The following is a 20851-nucleotide window of genomic DNA, read 5'->3' as shown; positions in this document are numbered from 1 at the left end:
GGCCAGAGGCCTTTATATTGATAACACCTTACATTCTCTCAGGGCAATGACTGGAAAGAAATTCTGAGATTTGCATATTAATCAATCGAAACCTGGACCTCCGTTCTAACTGATTAAAGGTCTAAGAGCCATCTTCTGCGTCTTCAATTCTATCGCATGAGTTGTATGACCCTTTTGATCTTTTCCTTATAAATTCTGCGTCTAAAGTCTTCCAGCCTCACTGGCACCTGATGAAGCAGCGCTCCGAAAGCTGGTGTTTTCAGACAAACCTAAAATGCACGATGACCTGGTGTTGTGTGATTTTTTTTTGACCAACATAATAACGGCTCGACATGAAGCTGCAGCTTGATCTTGTGTCAGGGCATTTCCCGAATAGGCGGAGCACCAAGTTTCTTGTTCAACACGGAAGAAGACGTGGGCAGGAAGGAACAACGCGGATAGAGCAATGGAGCTGGTCTCCCTGGGACAGGTAAGGACACCTGGAAGAGGCTGGAGAGACCCGAGAGAGCCCATTCCCCAGGCAGAGGGAAGGGCAGGAGGGTCAGGGGGAGAGAGAGAGAGGGTTCAGGAGGCTCCAAACTTTCACTCCGCCCGGGGCTGCGCTGGGCCAGGGTTGGGCTGACAGAGCGATACCGAGAACCGCGGTGATTTCCCTATAGGAACCCCCTCCTTCATTGCACCCCCCCGGCTATTCGGCCCCTCCTGCCGGCTCCAGCACTTGGCAATGTGGCGCCGAACTTGCCTTTCCGGGTGGAAGGTAATGGCGATTCACTGCGCAAGGGAGAATCGAGACAGTTTCTGTTTTACAGCTCATGAGATGTTGGGGAATCAGGACCCCCATCACACCTCTCCCGACCCACTCCAGATCACAACCACCCCCCCCCCCCCCCCCCCCAAAAAACAACTCCTGAACACAACCCACCTCCCATAAATACTACTTTTCCTCATCCTCCCAAACATAGTTCACCCCACCTGCCCATTACATTCCCCCCCCTCCTGAACACACATGCCCCATTCCCCTCCCAACATAATCCTTCCATTCTCCAATCAACATCTCCCCCTCCTCCCCAAACAACTGCTATGCACCCCCAAATAAAACTTCTTTCCATTTCCTGTGTGCTGAAACCAAACTCCAAAGAGGCTGGAGATGAGCTGTTTCAGTCACTCTTGTAGCCATCTAACTGTGCCTTTTTTTTTGGTCACTTCATTGATGAAGTTGAAAATCACACAACACCAGGTTATAGTCCAACAGGTTTATTTGGAAGTACTAGCTTTCAGAGCACTGCTCCTTCATCCCTTTGGCTGATATAACTGTGGCCCTCACTTTATTGCCTGCACTTTATACTTTGTCAATCAAAAGTCTCTCTAACTAGCTACCTGACGAAGGAGCAGTGCTCTGAAAGGCTAGTGCTTCCAAATAAACCTGTTGGACTATAACCTGGTGTTGTGTGATTTTTAAATTTGTCTGCATCAATCCAACATCGGCACCTTCACATCATGACTTCACTGACGGCGGGAGTACTTTTTACTTTGATTTTAATCATCTCAACGTTGGCCTTACCTGGTAGCTTACCTACTGTTTAATCCATTCATTTCCTCTGAACTGTCACCAAAGTTGAGATATGTGATCTCACCTGGTTGACTAAACGTATATATTCAAATGTTCAATCACTTCACAGTAAAATCAATAGCTTTAGTCTCAGCTTTACTAAGGAGGCAGAGAGTACTGTGTGGAATTTTCAACATTCTCCATTAAGAAGTTTATGTTTGAAGCAGTTCAGAGAAATTCACTCAGTGGATTTCTGGGATGGAACATTGAATCATAGAAACCAATTGAATTTATTGTCACGTGTACTGAGGCACAGTGAAAAGATTTGTCTTGCGAGCAATACAGATAGATCAGAGTTAAGTAGCACAGATAAGTAAATAATAGGTAAACAGTGGTGAAAACAAAAACACGGGTACAGGCGAATACAAAGCAGAGTAGTAGACCATTCCGCCCTTTGAACCTACTGTGCCATTCAATACAATACCTTCTTCCTCTCCAGGAAACTTTGGCGGCTGAGTCATTGAATATACACAAACCTGAAACTGGACAGATTTTTGATTGATAAAGTATTGGCAGCAGGCAATAAAGTGACGGCCACAATTGTATCAGTCAGAGCAGGCCTGGTGGTAAATGGCTTACTCCTGATTTCCTGTTATGTAATAAGATAAGATTGTGACTTTGAGCTCCATTCTTGAAACCTAAGCACATGGTCTAGCTTTATCTTCTAGCGAAAGTACTGAAGCATTGTTAAACTGTCCAAGTTGCTGCCCTTTGTGGAAGTGTGAGGCCATAAATCAGCGTGCCTTTCTACTGTGTGGCACGAAAAAGCCCAAGCAAAACTAGGCTTGGTAGAATTGGGCAGAGTTTTCTCCACCGGTTGGTATTATACTTTTGCACAAAGGAAGATGGTTAGAGGTCAATCATCTCAGCTCCAGGATGTCTCTGCAGGAGTTCATCAGGCAAGTGTTCTAGGTCCAACCTGTCTCCATCATAAGCTTGGAGGTGGGGGTATTTGCTGATGATTGTACAATGTTCTGCACTATTTGCAATGCCTCAGATACCAAAGTAGTCAGTGTTCAAATCCAAAACATTAACTGCCCAGCTCCTCAGATGCTGCCTGACCTGCTGTGCTTTTCCAGCGCCACTTTTTTCTACTCCTGTTCAAATGCAGCAAGATCTGAACAATAGTCAGGCTTGAGCTGACAAGTGTCAAGTAACCTTTGTGCCATTGAAATGCCAAGCAATGATCATCTCCAACAAGAAAGAATGTAACAATTGCCGTTTTACAGTGAATGACATTACCTTCACTGAATCCCGTAATATCGACATTCTGTGGCTCAGTGCTTAGCACTGCTGCCTGACAGTGCTAGGGACCCGGGTTCAAATCCAGCCTCAGGCGAATGTCTGTGTGGAGTTTGCACATTCTCCCCATGTCTGCGTGGGTTTCCTCCAGGTGCTCAGTTTCCTCCCACAGTCCAAAGATGTACGGGTTAGGTGGCTATGCTAAATTGTCCATAGTATTCAGAAATGTGTAGGTTAGGTGCATTAGTTAAGTTAAATATAGGGTAGAGGGAATGGGTCTGGGTGGGTTACTCTTCAGAGGGTCAGTGTGGACTTGTTGGGCCAAATGGCCTGTTTCCATACTGTAGGGATTCTATGATTCTGTGAACGTTGTTCAGAACTTCAACTGGACTAGCCATACAAATACTGTGGTAACAAGAACAAGTTAGAGGTTAGGATTCCTGTGAGCAATTCACCACTTAACTCCTCAAAGTCTGTTCACCGTCTACAAAGCACAAGTTAGGAGTGTAATGAAATGCTCCCCGCGTGACTAGCAGTTCCAGGAAGCTTGGTATCGTCCAGGACAAAGCAGCCCAATTGATTGATACCACATCCAAAACAGTCACTCCCTCCACCACTGACCTGTGGTAGCAGTTTGGAGTGTGTAGCATCTAAAAGCAATGCTGCAGAAAATCTTAAGTCACCTGAGAAAGATTTTCCAAACCCAGCACCACTAGAAGGATACATGGGGACATCAGTACCTATGAGTTCCCCACCATCCTGACTGGAAATGCATTGCTTTTTCTTCTGTTTCACCGGGTCATTTAATGGAACTGCCTACCTAATGGCATTGTTCGCTACGGCACGTGGTTTGCAGTCGTTTAGGAAGGCAGCTCACTGTCACCTTTTCCAGGACGGCCAGGAACGAGCAATAAATTCAGCCAGTGACCCCCACATCCTATGAATGAACTAAAAATGAAATTGTAAATGATGAGAGGCCCGGAACTAAGAATGAGCAGAGTGATTGTGGGGATTGTTTTAAGTTGGAAATTTATACTGTGACTGTGCAAATTGCTACTTAAATTGCATCACAGAATCACTGAAGTGTTACAGCATAAGGAGGAGGCCATTCAGCCCTTTTATTAAAATAGAATCCCAACAGTGGGGAAATAGGCCCTTCGAACCAACAAGTCCACATCGACTCTTTGAAGAGTAGCCCACCCAGACCCATTACCCTACCCTATTATCCTATATTTACCCCTGACTACTACATCTACCCTACACATCCCTGAACACTTTGGGCAATTTAGCATGGCCAATTCATTAAACTACACATCTTTGGATTGTGAACGGAAACCAGAGCACCCAGCGGAAACCCGCCCAGCTATGGAGAGAGTGTGCAAACTCCACACAGACAGTCGTCCGAGGTTGGAATCAAACCTGGGTCCCTAGTGCTGTGGAGCAGCAGGGCTCACCACTGAACCACCTTGCCACTGTCTCTTCACTGGCTCTCCAAATGAGCTTGTTACACTTAGCATCATTGTCCTGCTTTCTTGCTTGTACGCTTGCAAATTGTTTATATTCAAATGCCTCGAGTGAACCTGCCTGCACCACACTGCCAATCAGTGAATTCCAGCCCCAAACCACATGCAATGTGAAACTGTATTTTTCTCACATCCCATTTTGCCACTTTAAATGTGGCCAATCCAATCACTAAGCTCTCTAAGGCATGCTCGTTTGGAAAACGGGACAATGTCTCATATTAAAGCAATTAGTGCATCTCCCAGTATGACATTTCTGTGGGACAGCTGTCTGGTTTGTGGATGGGACACCCCTACTTGACCTGATGGCTGCTGAAACCAGGACCACAGTGCCTGCGTCTGCATTCATTCCAGGCACTAACCCACAGGAAGAAAATGCTGGCCAGAGAGAGTGTGCAATGCAGATCACCAGAAATCACATCCTGCAAAGATGTCCTGGACCTGAGATGACTAACCTCCAACAATCACAACCATCTTCCTTTGTGTCAAATATGATACCAATTAGTGGAATATTCTCCCAGTTCCATCAAGTGTAATTTTGCTCGGGCTCCCTGATGCCCCACTGTAGTAAACACTCTGATCTAACTTTCTTTAAGTCTTAAAAGGATTAATTAGAATTACATTAGAAGGACAGCTAGCTTGGGGGCTTGGCTTATAATACCTTGAGTATAGCAGATGGTAATCCAAATGTTTAAAATGATTAAGTAGTTTGATAAAGTAGATGGAGTGAAATTATTTCCTCTGTCAGGGCGAGTCAACAACAACAACAGATGTAACTTCATCATCTGAAGTAGAACCTCTCAGATGGTGACAGCTGTTCAGGAAACCATTGGAAAAGTGGATCCTGAAGGTGGCAATGAAATTAGGCTTATTACCAGCAGGAAGGTTGGGTGAAGGGGAGGGGAGGTGGCAATGAGTTTCTCCGCTGAGAATTGTAAACATTGAAAAATGCCAAAAGTCTGGTTCAGCCTGAAAACAAAATGGTCAGATATAAAGTCATAGAGGTTCAACAACACAGAAAACGGCCCTTCAACCCATCGAGTCTGTGCTGGTCAAAAACAGCCACTTAACTATTCTAATATTATTTTTCAGCACGTGGCCCACAGCCCTTGTATACTTGCAATGCCAAGACATACATCCAGATACTGCTTCAATGTTCTGAGGATTTCTCCCTTTTCAAGCAGTGAGTTCCAGATTCCCATCATCCTCTGGGTGAAAATACTTTTCCTCACATCCCCGCTAAACCTCTTTCCCCTTACATTAAATCTATGCCCCTAGTCATTGATTGTCCTCCACCAAGTATCTTCCTGTCTGTGCCTATCATAATTTTATGTATCTCAGTAATGTCCCCTCCCAGTCTGCTCTGCTACCCCAGTCTATCCAATCTTTCTTCATGTCTAAACCTCTCCAGCCTAGTCCACATCCTGGGAAATCCTCTCCAGTGAAGTCACTTACCTCCTGTAATATGATATAAAATAGGCTCTGTATGAGGTGATGTGATAGACACTAAGGGGCCAGGGGAACTGGAGTAGTCATCCAAGGAGAAGGGGGATAAAAGAGGAGGTCCTCCCTATGAATGACAGGGCTCACTACATTCTGCCCTAGAAGGCAGACAGCACCTATTTGACACATGGTTCCTGTAGACACAAACTAGGTACAGGAAATGATCATGGATTGTCGAGGTCAAGAGATAAACATTTTGTTCATTCAGTTAGGGTGAACAACAGCCACTGTTCATTTGTGTTCCCTTTTGCTGACTGTCAGTTAAAGCTCATGTTTTGTTTTGTCCAAACATTACCTAGCTGTGATTTTTCCTTACGGCATAATGGTAAAACTTGGGCAATCACTGGGATTTGGGGAAAGAGTACTAGTTGGTGATGTGAGGAAGTAGGTGGGTGGAAGCAGTGTTCTCAGACAGGATACATCTAAGAGCAGATAAACTGCATGGCCTATTGTTTAGACAGCAATTAAAGTGAGAGAAATGGGTTGTATATGTAAGAGAACATCAGCCATACTGACTGCGTTGTGGGTGGTCTGGCCTTGTGGTTATTGTGCCATGATGTTGCTGGTGAGAGGCAATACAGGATTGTGTGTAGAGGCCTTTTAAAGATGGTGCAAGGGATGCTGGTCTTTGGGCAGATGTCTGATGAGTGGAAGGTTGTTCTGGGAATGGTGCATGGTAAGATGGGACTAGAGTCAGATGTGAGGGTGCCACTGGGGTGGGTAGATAGATAATGAGGTGTGTTTTGTGAGAGATCAACTCTAGGCATCATAGCAGGAATCCCTCTACAAAATCTGACACAATCTGCTCAAAAAGAAAAATAAGATTCAACCCATTGTTTTTATTTCTCTGCAGTTGCAGCTAATTCTTCTGGTTGTGTGTTTCCAGTCCGGTTTCCAGAATCTGCTGTACAGGGGGTCCCCCATTTATGAACACCCGATTTACAAATACCTACACTTGTTAACACAATCTATTACAGGGGTATAATTTTAAAGACCTGACATATAAACCATTCCTTTATATTGTCCTGCATCATGTTTGGACTTGCATACAAATCGACTTGCAAATGAACTCCAGAACGGAATCCATTTGCAACCTGGGGGCTGCCTGGATTTTGTTTTAAGACAAGAGGAAATTTTGCTCCAGAGAAGGAAATAACAGTTACCACATAAGTTTGTTTTATTTAACCAATGGTTTAGCAACAACATAGTTATTCAGTGTCTTGAATGTGATAAAATGCATGAAGTAAGTTTTAGAAACCTCACAACCTTTAAAAAGCGGCTTGAATGAGCACTTGAAATGTCGTAACGTTCAAAGCAATGAACCAATTGCTGGAAAGTGCAGATTTACAATTGTTTTTGTCAGCGCAGACCCAATAGGCTGAAGGGTCTTCACTGTACTGTGTGATTCAATGATTCAAAGTGTGACCCAAACCAGATAAGTTCAGATGACGAGAAGCTTCGGCAGAGAGAGAAGAGTCTTGAAAGGATGAAAGTGAAGCCAAGAGAGATGGGAGTATTTATGGAGAGAGTTCCAGAGCTGAAGGAATGACTACCATGGAGAGTAATTAAATTGGGGATACACAAAAGGCCAGGAATGGAGGGAAGCTCTTAGGATTTTTACAGTGTGGAAGGAGGCCATTTGGACCATCAGGTCTGCAATGACTCTCTGAAGTACTTCCCACGCAGACCCACTACCTGACCCTGTAACCCTGCATTTCCCATAGCTAGTTCCTCTATCATGCGTATCTTTGCACAGTGGCAGGAAACCCATGCAGACACAGAGAGAATATACAAACTCCACACTGCCACCCAAGGCTGGAATCGAACCTGTGTTTCTGGTGCTGTGAGGCAGCAGAGCTAACCACTGAGCCACCATACCGCCCATAGCTCATAGGATTGTAAGACTGGAGGAGATAATAAAGATGAGGAGGGGAAAAGCCAGGAAGGGGCAAAACAAGGATGAGAATTTTAAAATTAAGACATCAAGCTTGTTGAACACCATTTTTGGGCTACATGAGCCCAATCTGCTCAACATGGGCAGCACGATGGCTCGGTGGTTAGCCCTGATGCATCACAGCTGCTGCTGCCTCACACCACGGGTTCAGTTCCTGCATTGGGTGACTATCTGTGTGGAGTTTGCACATTCTCCCCGTGTCCTTCCTGAGCCTATGTAGGTCAGTGAACGTGCGATCAGCTAACAGAATTTGGCGTGAGTAAGGATACAGCAGTAAATGTGATGACTTCAGGTGGCTGAGGGATTAGGTGGGAGACCAGTCAGGAGGGCAATGGATTATCCCGTTTAGAGGTAACAAAGGCACAAATGAGATTCTCAGAAGCCGATGAGCTGAGATCAGAATAAAGTTGAAAAACATTGCAGGATAGTGTTAGCACCAAAAACTGGGTCTGAAGCTTATCTCTGGATCAACCAATATTGCCAACAGATCAATTTAATCTCAGACTGTTGCCAGGGAGAGGTATAGAGTTGTCCATCACTCGATATTATTGCATGATTCTCCTGTCATCACTAACGGTGCAAAACAATTCATAAAGCTGCTGTGCAATTGTTCAAACAAACCAATGCAGCTTGTGACAATACAAGATGATGGGACCAAGAATGTGGATCTTTCAGAATCGAGAGTGAACAAAACGAAGTAGTTCAGGGCCATTCTTGATTCTTCATTTCAGAAAATGGTCAATGAGTTAATCAATGATTTATCTGAAGCTTCGTTTTACTATAAATTTGGGATACTTCAGTATGACTTATTCCCTTGTTAGGTATTCTTGGGTTTCCTCCAACCTAACTAATTACTGCAGTAACACTGTGTGCTTAAATCTTGCAAAACTTTGTTCGGACTTAAAATCCTGGAAACCCTAGCTGTTGGAGGGGCTTCAGTTTGGCAGCAGCAATTGGAATGTAAAGCTCAGGATTTGCCTCTCAAAACCTGGAGAGTGAATAAGGTGTGTGTTCAAAGGTTAAAATAATAGAAGTTGAACATGACTGGAGTGAGAATGCAATTTGAAGATGATGAAAATACAGAATTGAACACAGGGGTATAATACATCCTGGAGGGTCCTGACCTCTGTTATTGAGCCAAAATGGAGCCAAAATCTCTGGGATATTTTTCCCAAGGCAACCAATTAATTGCTGAAAGGCAGGCTTGCTGTCCAGTCAGGCACACGTTAGAAGTTGGAAGGCCAATGAAGCCATAGTCTTCCCACACCATAGTGCTGCGCTCTCATTAGAGAGAGAGCCAATTGGTGGTTTAACCTGAGGGTCACCATGCCTCAGGTGAGAGGAGAGGTCGGGAAGGAGAGTCCTTCCTGATAACCTTAGCCAGTGCAAGAATTGAATCCATGCTTTTGGTGTCAGTCTGCAACGCAAACCAGCTGTCCAGCCAACTGACCCCTAATTTCTTGGAAGAAGCAGTAGGTTGCTATAGAGGCTAAGTGAAGGAGGAGCTGTATCAAAATGAAAGAACCCTTTCTCCAATTTTAATGCAAACTTGCGGCTGGGCGTGAGGTCCTTTCATGACAGAGAGGGCCTTTATGGGTGCTGATCCCCTGGCCTATCACCTGAAGGCTGCCTCCAGGCAGAGGGTATAGACCCCTCACCACCCATAGGAAGGTGAAGGTCAATTGGAAAATTGCTGTCAGCTTCCTTTTAATTCAAAGTGGCAACTGAATCTCCCAGTTTTACTGAGGTTGAAGGGAGACCGGTCTGGAGGTGAACGTTTTTTTTTAGATTAGATTCCCTACAGTATAGGAACAGGCTCTTCGGCCCAACAAGTCCACACTGACCGTCCAAAGAGTGACCCATCCAGACCCATTCCCCTACCCTATATTTACCCCTAACACACCTAACACTATGGACAATTTAGCACTGCCAATTCACCTGACCTGCACATCTTTGGATTATGAGGGGAAACAGGAGCATCCGGAGGAAACCCACATAGACACGGGGAGAATGTGCAAACTCCACACAGACAGTCACCCAATGCAGGAACTGAACCCGTGCTGTGAGGCAGCAGCAGCTGTGAGGCAGCAGGGCTAACCACTGAGCCATCGTGCTGCCCATGTTGAGCAGATTGAGCTCATGTAGCCCAAAAATGATGTTCAACAAGCTTGAGTTCAAAGCTTACCTGTGTGTGAACAAGGATATTGGATGATGGAGAATGCTTATGTGTGAAGGTTAGAATAACAAGGTGAAGAAGACAGCTGTGGGAGTAAAAGGAACAAGAACGTAGGTTTAAAGTGATTTTTCAAAAGGAACAAATGTGAATTGAGAGAAATCTTTTTCACTCCTCAAGGGGTTGGAATATGGCAGCACTGCCTGGGAGTGTTGAGAAGGCAGATTTGATTGAGACATTCAAAAGGATATTGAGCAATTAGATTAGGTTCCCTACAGTGTGGAAACAGGCCCTTCGGCCCAACCAGTCCACACCAACCCTCCAAAGAGTAACCCACCTAGACCCATTCCCTTCTGAATGATGCACCTAGCACTATGGGCAATTTAGCATGGCCAATTCACCTGACCTGCACATCTTTGAACTGTGGGAGGAAACCGGAGCACCAGGAGAAAACCCACGCAGACACAGGGAGAATGTGCAAACTCCACACAGACAGTCACCCGAGGCTAGAATTGAACCTGGGACCCTGGTGCTGTGAGGCAGCAGTGCTAACCATTGAGCCACTGTGCCACCCATAAACAGGATCTTGAACCCAACACCGATCCTCCGAAGAGTAACCCACCCAGACCCATTCCGCCACTCTATATTTACCCCTGACTAATGCATCTAACGCTATGGGCGACTTAGCATGGCCAATTCACCTGATCTACACATCTTTGGATTGTGGGTGGAAACCAGAGCAAGCCGGCAGAGACGGAGGGGGAATGTGCTAACTCCACACAAACAGTCACCTGAGGCGGGAATTGAACCCAGGTCCTCGGAGCTGCTTGTTTAGGTTGAAATAATATGTGATGAAAAGGGAAGAAAGCAGGGGAATGGCACTGAATAATGCTATCCACTCCGTCCTCCTCTCTGACTTATCACCTCCATTCACCTATTGTACTCTGTGCTACTTTCTCCCCACCCCCACCCCCCTCTCATTTATCTCTCCACTCTGCAGGCACCCTGCCTCTATTCCTGATGGAGGGCTTTTGCCCTAAACGTCGATTTTCCTGCTCCTCAGATGCTGTCTGACCTGCTGTGCTTTTCTAGCACCACTCTAATCTAGACTCTGGTTTCCAGCATCTGCAGTCCTTGTTTTTACCTACTAGATAATGATGCTCATTTGAAGAGCCAGAGTAGATGTAATGGGCCAAATGACCTCTTTTTGTGCCATAACAGTTCTGAGTAGTCTGTAAGCCTTCTCTAACAGCACCTGTTCTTAGGACAAAGTATAAATCAGGAGATAATAAGGGCATGTTAAAAAAGGCAATACATGAATCGTGAGTAGCTTTAATCTTCAGTTAGATTGGGATAATAAGATTGACAGAGGTAGCAATGAGGAAGAACTTGTGGAGTATGTGTACAGTTTCCTGCAGCAAAAGTTGTGGATCCAACCAGGGTCAAGCTATTTTGGATCAGAAAAGGAGGCAATTTTAATAAATTATCTCAGAGTTAAAGATCCCCTAGGGAACAGTGACAATAACATGGTAGAATTTAGCATTTGGTTTGAGAGTGAGAAACTTGAATTAAAAGTGACTAAACTAAGCTTAAATAAGGATAATTATGTAAGGATGATGACAGAGCTGACTGCAATGAACTGGGAAAGGAGTTTAACAGAAATGATGATTGAGGAACAATTGTGGATAATTAAGAAGCGTAAGGCTCTTCACTCATTAGAGAGACAATTGGCGGCGCTTTAACCTGACAGTCCCCATGCTGCAGACGAAGATTGAGATTGAGGAGAGTCCTTCATGGTGACCCCAGCTAGTGCTATTGGTATTACTCTGCATCACAAACCAGCCGTCCAGCTAACTGACCCCACAGCCCCTCCTTAAATAAATAGTTCATGACTCAGTGAATGTATATCCTAGTGAGGATCAACGTCTCCAGGAAGAGGATTAATTGACTGTAGTTTACCAAGGAAGTCAAAGGCAGTTCAGATTGAAAGAGAAAACATACAAACCAGCAGAGGGGGAATGTTTAAAAGCCAACAAAAAGATGACTAGAGTGTGTTAAAGCCCATATGGGTTGCTCAAACCAAGCCCCACTTTTCCTGAAGTCCTGCCAAAACTTAAAGATTTTTTTGTAAGTTCTCACAGGACCCCAATGTGTCTGATTTTCAGACCACGTTGATGGAATGTGCAGACCAGGTTGTTGTACTAAACAAAAATTATTATGTAGTGTAAGTAATTACACTAAAGCTACCAGTAAACAGACAGAAAATATTTGCATGTAACACCACTAACTAAAACTGTAAACCCCTTTTAAATTCCACATTATAGTTAGCACAGACAGACAAACAGCGAATGTAGATTATTGGCAGAGGTAAACAAAAACTGGAAAGTCAGTTCATTGATCTCAGCTTCCCAATTCCAGTGTTGAGATAATCCTCCTTCAGTAAGCCAGACCCCTAATGTTCAGTTTTTTGATGGATGGAAGTTGTTTCTCCTTGTGGGAAAGTCCAGGAGGAGAGAACATCAGCTCAGAGTTAAGGATTGTCCATTTAAGACAGAGATGAGAAATAATTTCTTCTGAGTGTTGTGAATTAGTAGAATTCTTTACCACAGAGGGCTGTCAAGGCTGGCCCATTAAGTATATTCAAAGCTGAAGTAGACATTTTTAATCATTTTTAGTTGTTGGCTACATAGAGCAGTTGATCTTCCGTAATTACACCGGCACCACTCCCCACCTCTTCCTCCGCTACATTGATGACTGCATTGGCGCCACCTCGTGCTCCCGCAAGGAGGGTGAGCGATTCATCAACTTCACCAACACATTCCACCCTGACCTTAAATTTACCTGGACCATCTCTGACACCTCCCTCCCCTTCCTGGACCTCTCCATCTCCATTAATGACAACCGACTTGACACTGACAATTTTTACAAACCCACCAACTCCCACAGCTACCTGGATTACACCTCTTCTCACCCTACCTCTTGCAAAAATGCCATCCCGTATTCCCAATTCCTCAGCCTTCGCCGGATCTGCTCCCAGGAGGACCAGTTCCACCACAGAACACACCAGATGGCCTCCTTCTTAAGAGACCGCAATTTCCCTTCCCACGTGGTTAAAGATGCCCTCCAACGCATCTCGTCTACATCTCGCACCTCCGCCCTCAGACCCCACCCCTCCAACCGTAACAAGGACAGAACGCCCCTGGTGCTCACCTTCCACCCTACTAACCTTCACATAAACCAAATCATCCTCCGACATTTCCACCACCTCCAAACAGACCCCACTACCAGGGATATATTTCCCTCCCCACCCCTTTCCACCTTCTGCAAAGACCACCCCCTCCGCGACTACCTGGTCAGAGCCACATCCCCCTACAACCCACCCTCCCAACCTGGCACTTTCCTGCCACCGCAGGAACTGTAAAACCTGCGCCCACACCTCCTCCCTCACCTCTATCCAAGGCCCTAAAGGAGCCTTCCACATCCATCAAAGTTTTACTTGCGCATCCACTAATATCATTTATTGTATCCGTTGCTCCCGATGCGGTCTCCTCTACATTGGGGAGACCGGGCGCCTCCTAGCAGAGTGCTTTAGGGAACATCTCTGGGACACCTGCACTAATCAACCACACTGCCCCGTGGCTCAACATTTCAACTCCCCCTCCCACTCTGCCGAGGACATGGAGGTCCTGGGCCTCCTTCACCGCCGTTCCCTCACCACCAGACGCCTGGAGGAAGAACGCCTCATCTTCCACCTCAGAACACTTCAACCCTATCAATGTGGGCTTCAACAGTTTCCTCATTTCCCCTTCCCCCACCTCACCCTAGTTCTAAACTTCCAGCTCAGCACTGTCCCCATGATTTGTCCGGACATGTCCTACCTGCCTATCTCCTTTTCCACCTATCCACTCCACCCTCTCCTCCCTGACCTATCACCTTCATCCCCTCCCCTATTCACCCATTGTACTCTATGCTACTTTCTCCCCACCCCCACCCTCCTCTAGCTTATCTCTCCACGCTTCAGGCTCACTGCTTTTATTCCTGATGAAGGGCTTTTGCCCGAAACGTCGATTTCGAAGCTCCTTGGATGCTGCCTGAACTGCTGTGCTCTTCCAGCACCACTAATCCAGAATCTGGTTTCCAGCATCTGCAGTCATTGTTTTTACCCTATTTTTAATCAGTAAGTGACTCAAAGATTATGGGAGCAAGACAGATAAGTGAAGTTGTAGATTATCAGATCAGCTGTGATCACATTGAATGGCACAGCAGACATCAATGACATACTTCTGCTCTTGTGTCTTATTGTGTATGTCTGTGCTGTGTGTGTCTGCTCTGCACTTTGTCTCCTGTTTGTGATTTTCCAGATTGTGGTTTCACTTCCCTGATTTTGCTGGCATCATTGTTGTTTTTGAAACTTTGGAAAGAGCTCCCTCAAAGTATGTCAGTCATCTTTATTACAAGCTGAAAGAATACATTTCAATTTTCATCCTTGATTTGCCTCCAGGCATACTTTCATGTTCTAAGCCTGTTGCTCTTTTATTTACCCTCTTGTCGTCTGAGGTGTGTCCAAGGTTACACTGTCCATTCCATTTTAGTGGGCTGTTCCTAACGCCAGGAGCACTTCCTCTTAATTTCCTTTGTTCCCTGTGAGGCGAATACTTCAGTTGATGCAGTTCTGATCAATGTTCTTCGACAGTGTTGATACTGCAGGGACTTTCTCCATCACTTACCATCATCAGTCCTCAAGAAAGCTCCCCTTCCACTGCTATGTTCTTGCACACACCTACTCAGACTGCAAGCTTCCCTTTTCCCAAAATCTGTGAATATGGTGTCACCCACCTTGCCTGCAACTCCCTGGCCATCTCTCCCACAACATGCTTCCATTTCTCAAAGAGTTATCATCTCTGTGACATGTCCAAAATGACCTGAACAAAATTGATTAAAAATACTATCCCTTGTGACTGTGACCAAGGTGCATCATCTCTCCTTGTTTAGTGTAACCTTTGCCATGGCAAAGCACACACACTGTCATTACGTTTGTGCCCAGATGTCCTTAGACAAATAGCAAGCAGTGCCCACCAACACACTCAAAGCCTTTAGAGAGAGAGTTGGCCATGTGGGGGTTAGAGTGCCCTTGCTGACCTGTCCTTGTAAAATACAGAAAGAAAGTATAAAGCACTGTCTCGGGGCAGGTGGTTCAAGTCCCACTTGTTCTCGAAGTGTGTCATAGGGAAGAAAACTGGAAATGCTGGAATCCAAAGTAGACAAGCAGAAGGCTGGAAGAACACAGCAAGTCAGGTCGCTTCAGGAGGAGAAGTCAATGTTTTGGGTATAACCCTTCTTTAGGAATGAAGATGGGGGTAAGGGTAGCTACAGATTAGGTGGTGGAGGGATGGGGCAAGGGTTTTGGGTGGAGAGAGAGGCGGAATGGTGAGGTAATGATAAGTGAACTCGGGTGGTGGGTATGACCTGATTGGTGGATGGGAATAATGAATCCAGTTGTAGCTGGAAGGAAGGGTCAAAAAGTGTGGTGCTGGAAAAGCACAGCCAGTCAGACAGCATCCAAGGAGCAGGAGAGTTGATGTTTCGAACATAAGCTCTTCAACAGCAGTCCTCACTTTTTCCTAGGTGGAAAGAAGGGTTGGTCGGTGGAATGGAACATAGAACATAGAAAAATACAGCGCAGTACAGGCCCTTCGGCCCTCGATGTTGCGCCGACCGAAGCCTACCTAACTTTCACTAGCCCACTATCCTCCATATGCTTGTCCAATGCCCGCTTAAATGCCCATAAAGAGGGAGAGTCCACCACTGCTACTGGCAGGGCATTTCATGAACTCTCAACCCGCTGAGTAAAAATTCTACCCCTAACATCTGTCCTATACCTATCACCCCTTAATTTAAAGCTGTGTCCCCTAGTAACAGCTGACTTCATTAGCGGAAAAAGGTTCTCACTGTCAACCCTATCTAAACCCCTAATCACCTTGTACACCTCTATCAAATCTCCCCTAAACCTTCTTTTCTCCAATGAGAAAAGCCCCAAGTGCCTCAGCCTTTCCTCATACGATCTTCCTACCATGCCAGGCAACATCCTGGTAAACCTCCTCTGCACTTGTTCCAATGCCTCCACATCCTTCCTATAGTATGGCGACCAAAACTGCACACAATACTCCAGATGCGGCCGCATCAGAGTCTTATACAACTGCAACATGACCTCAGGACTCCGGAACTCAATTCCTCTACCAATAAAGCCCAGTACACCATATGCCTTCTTCACAGCACTATTTACCTGGGTGGCAACTTTCAAAGATCTTTGTACATGGACACCAAGATCCCTCTGCTCATCCACACTACCAAGTAGTCTACCATTAGCCCAGTAATCCATCTTCTTGTTACTCCTACCAAAGTGAATGACTTCACACTTAGCTACATTGAATTCCATTTGCCACCTTACTGCCCAGCTCTGCAACTTATCTATATCCCACTGTAACCTGCCACATCCTTCTTCACTGTCCACAACTCCACCGACTTTCGTGTCATCCGCAAACTTGCTCACCCAGCCTTCAAGCCCCTCCTCCAGGTCATTTATAAAAATGACAAACAGCAATGGTCCCAAAACAGATCCTTGTGGAACACCGCTAGTAACTGCGCTCCAAGATGAACCTATTCCATCAACTACTACCCTCTGTCTCCTTCCAGCCAGCCAATTCCTAATCCAAACCTCTAATGCACCCTCAATTAGAGGGTGGAGGAGGGGCTGGAAAGGGAATTAAGGGATGGCAATGAAGGTGATTTGAAATTGGACAACTCTATGTTGAGTACACAGTTGATTGGTACAACATGTCATACCATCCCTGAACAGGTTGGTTAAAATATCTAAAACTGTATCTTGTGGCGCAGTGTCCCTACCTTGGGTCCAGAAAGTCCAGGTTCAAGACCCACTGACTCCAGAGGTGCGTCAGGACATGTCCAAACAGGTGGATTAATTATAGCTATTTTAATCAGACATGTCATGCCACCTCTCTGGGGCAACTGGGATGTGAACCCAAAGCTTCTAAACATCACTTATTGACCGGTGCTGGGTTGTAGCATTAGGAGCTCTGCAATTGTCATCTTTTTCTTGCATTGTGAATCAATCTAAAACTGAGACAAGCTTGATGTCTGGTCTCCTCCTCCTTCAACTAGCTGTAACAAGTTTAAGATGACCTGCTTGCTTCCCTTGTTATGTATCCAGTCATAGTTAGAACATTTCTACTGATGATCTGTTTCTATACCCACCTACTCATGGTAGAGTAGCCAATGGCCCTCATTGCCAAAGTCCTGCCTGGGATTAGGTTCCACATGCATATAGACAACATCCAGTTAGAGTCAGAGTTATAGAGCACAGAAACAGACCCTCTGGTCCAACTCATTCACACCGACCAGATATCATAAACAGATCTATTCCCGTTTGCCAACATTTGGCCCATATCCCTCTAAACTCTTCCTATTCATGTACCTATCCAGATGTTCTACTTCTCCATCATTTCACTAACCCATAAACCACCTCTCCACTGCCACACTGTACGTTGGACATTAAGGGCCGGATTTGAGTTCCCAAAGGGGGCCAGGTATAGAGGTGGGCAGAAGCTAAAAATTGTCCCAGTGCTATTGTACCAAGTCCTTGGCTCTGTTCTGCTTTGTGGAGCTGGGATAGGCAGAGGGAACAGGACAATCTGCTCACAGTTCATCAGTGACGTGTTTGTTAATACTCAAACATTCCCTCAAGGTAGTTGGCAGGATCTTGATCAAACAAAACCTTGACACTGAGGGCCACATAAAGACATATTAAGGTCAATAATCAAAAGCTGGGCCCAAGCATTTTAAGTTTTGAGGAGTGTGTTTAAAGGAGGTAAGAGAAGTAGAAGTAGTTAAGGAATTGAGGACTTCAGGGTATAACAGACAGCTGGAGGCAGGTTCACCAATGGTGTAGCACTTACATTTGGCTGATAGAGCAGGGATGCAATTGTAGCAGATAAGAGGGAGTGAGGGGAGGGAGGTGGAGCACTTGCAGGCACAACAGATAAGTGAGGGAGGAGCACAATGTTCATGAAGTTTGGGTTAGAGTCTCATCATGGCTCAACTCAGGGAGATATTTCAGCTACCATGAGATTGGGAAGAAATGTTTCCTCAAAGTTTTTGAAATGCATAATATAAGCAAACAGAGTCAGCATGGCCTCTTGGAGGCGAAATCATGTCTGACAAATGTACTTGAATTCTTTGAGGAGGTAACAAGCAGGATATATAAAGGGGAGGGGGCAGTGGATGTAAGTATTTGGATTTTCAGAAGGTGTTTCGTAAGGTGCCACACATTAGACTACTTAATAAGATGAAACTCTATAGTGTTGGAGGTGATATATTAGCTTGGATAGATGATTGGCGAACTAATAGAAGCCAGAGTTGGGATAAAGGGGCAAGTTTTGGGATGGCAAACTCTTGTGGAGTATCAGAGGGATCAGTGCTGTGCCCACAAATATTTACAATATATGTTAATGACTTGTAAGAGCCAGGTGAATATACAAGATCCAAGATTGAGGATGACACAAAAAATAGTGGTAAGGTAACTAGTGAGCATGCCAGGCAGGTTATGTGAATGGGTAAAATCTTGGCAGATGAAACATCATGTGGGGAAATATGAGGTCATGCACTTTGGCAGGAAGAATAGGGGACTAAATATTATTTAAATGTGGAAAGATTGTAGAAAGCTATAGAAGAGAAGTATTTGGGAGTCCTCATGTATGAATCACAAAAGTTAACATCCAAATTCAGTGGGTCGTAAGCAAGGCAAATGGGATGTTCACCTTTATTTCAACGAGAGTGGAGTATAAAAGTAGGGAGATTTTACTACAACTACACAACACAGTAGTCAGAATATAGCTGGAGCCCCCAGTCCTGGCACTGGAGGCAGTCCAGAGAAGGTATCTGCCAAGTGAACCAGGTAACAAGGGATTGCCTTCTGGGGAGAGGTTAAATAGTTTGGATCTGTACTTGAAGTTTAGAAGAATGAAAGATGTTATTCAAACATACGTGATTTTTAGAGGATTTGAAACGGTAGATACGGAAAGGTTGACATGCCCTACCCCAATCCAGCTTTCCTGCTGTTGGTTTGTAGCATTATAGAGCACGGCATGTCAAGTCCAGATTGGAATACATTTCAGGTATATCGATGGTTTCTGCCCCCACCACTCTTAGTTTTATACTCCCATTGTTCTCTTGGTGAAAAACAAAACTCCTCAATTTACCCTTTAAACCTTCTGCCTAATACTCCAAATCCACCCACACCACCACAGCCCCATGCGCACCTGTCTCCTCATTGACCTCTTTGTGAAAGGTATACATCCTTCCATCTAAGACCCTCTTACTTCTGTCCAACTCAACAAAATTGCCCTTCACTCCCCTTTGGCCCGAAGGAAGGCGCAGTCTATTCAAACCATTGTCCATTGCTGAAATTTTCCATTCCTGGCACCATGCTTGTAAATCTCCTCTGGATCCTCTAGTTATGTGATTATTATTAGTGACACTTTTAAAATATTATTGCTGTTATTTTAATGGTGACATTCAAGAACATAAATAGAAATAAATAGAAACCAACGCAGGGTGGTGGGGCAAAAGCAGGGGACTGTTAATAGGTTAAAATCCTCAATGAGCTGGCGAAAACACAATGGGCTGAATGGTCTTGTTCTGCACCGTTGCATGTCTGTGATCCTGTGAAACCTATATCCATTCAGGTGGTGGGCTAAGAATGAAACTGGTGCTACATAGGTTCTACGAACTTGTTTCAAGAGACTCCAAAGACCGGGCTGGAACATGTGGAGACAGGAGAGAAGAAAGTTGCTTGCTGGGTGTTTTAGTTTCTGTTCTGTGTAGTCAGGATCTTGAAACTGCTATAAAAATAGCGTAGTGATAGGCAAAGTGAATGAGGCCGTGTATTGCATTTGTCGACCACAGATTTACACTTGGTCATTTCTACGGCCTCCAGTTTCCACGCAGAGCACTTTGTGGTTGTTGATGTACATGCACCGAGGTTCCTGTCAGCATGTACTATACAGCAGTGGAAAGCTATCCTCATGGTTTCATCAACATGTCTTGGTCAAGACCTGGAACAAATTGTTAAAATCACAGGCGCTTATCACACACAACCACACAGTGGGTAAACTAGGAATGGAAAGCTAATTCACCAACAAGCTATCACTATTGCAGCTGTACAGGACATTGGTTAGGCCACTTTTAGAATACTGTGTTCAATTTTGATCTCCCTGCATTCAGAAGGATGTCATTAAACTTGAAAGGGTTCAGAAAAGATTTATAAGCATGCTGTCAGTATTGGAGGGTTTGAGCTACAGGGAGAGGCTGAATAGGCTAGGGCTGTTTTCCTGGAGTGTCCAGAGGCTGAGGGATGACCTTTTAGAAGTTTATAAAATCACAAGGGGAATGGATAGGGTGAATAGCCAAGATCTTTTACCTCGGGTTGGAGACTTCAAAATTAGAAGGCATAGGTTTAAGATGAGAGGGAAAAGATTTAAAAGGGACCTAAAGGGGCAACCTTTTCACACAGAGGGTGGTGCGATGTTTTAAATTTATTTGTTACAGTAACCCTCGAGGGGATGCCTAAATCGTCACTGGTTCACTTCAAAGGAATAGAATCTACCACACTCTTGAGCAGTGTGTTTACATCCTGATGATTCACTTCAGTTCGTGTCACCTTTGCATTTTTTCTGCTCTCCCCATCATTTTTTAAATTGTTTTTTTTACCTTCTGGACCCTTCCGTGTATAACAGGTGCAGCCTCCCCCGCACCCCCCCCCCCCCCCCCCCCCC

General features: G+C 45.0%; 1 protein-coding gene across 3 annotated transcripts in view; it reads left to right on the top strand.

Annotated features, from left to right (window-relative positions):
- The first annotated feature begins 357 nt into the window (after window positions 1–357).
- The window catches only part of ripk1l (receptor (TNFRSF)-interacting serine-threonine kinase 1, like), a 63378-nt gene continuing 42884 nt past the window's right edge, over window positions 358–20851 (top strand). For 2 of the 3 annotated variants that reach the window (XM_072560461.1, XM_072560460.1), the window contains exon 1: window positions 359–469. The gene's annotated coding sequence lies outside the window, so the exon portion shown is untranslated. Of the gene's footprint in view, window positions 470–20851 lie in introns of all 3 variants that reach the window. The other variant, XM_072560462.1, reaches the window with a different exon arrangement.

The sequence above is a fragment of the Chiloscyllium punctatum genome, chromosome 41 (assembly GCF_047496795.1).
Source record: "Chiloscyllium punctatum isolate Juve2018m chromosome 41, sChiPun1.3, whole genome shotgun sequence".
Classification (NCBI taxonomy): Eukaryota; Metazoa; Chordata; class Chondrichthyes; order Orectolobiformes; family Hemiscylliidae; genus Chiloscyllium; species Chiloscyllium punctatum.
This window is presented reverse-complemented; position numbering and strand designations above follow the sequence as displayed.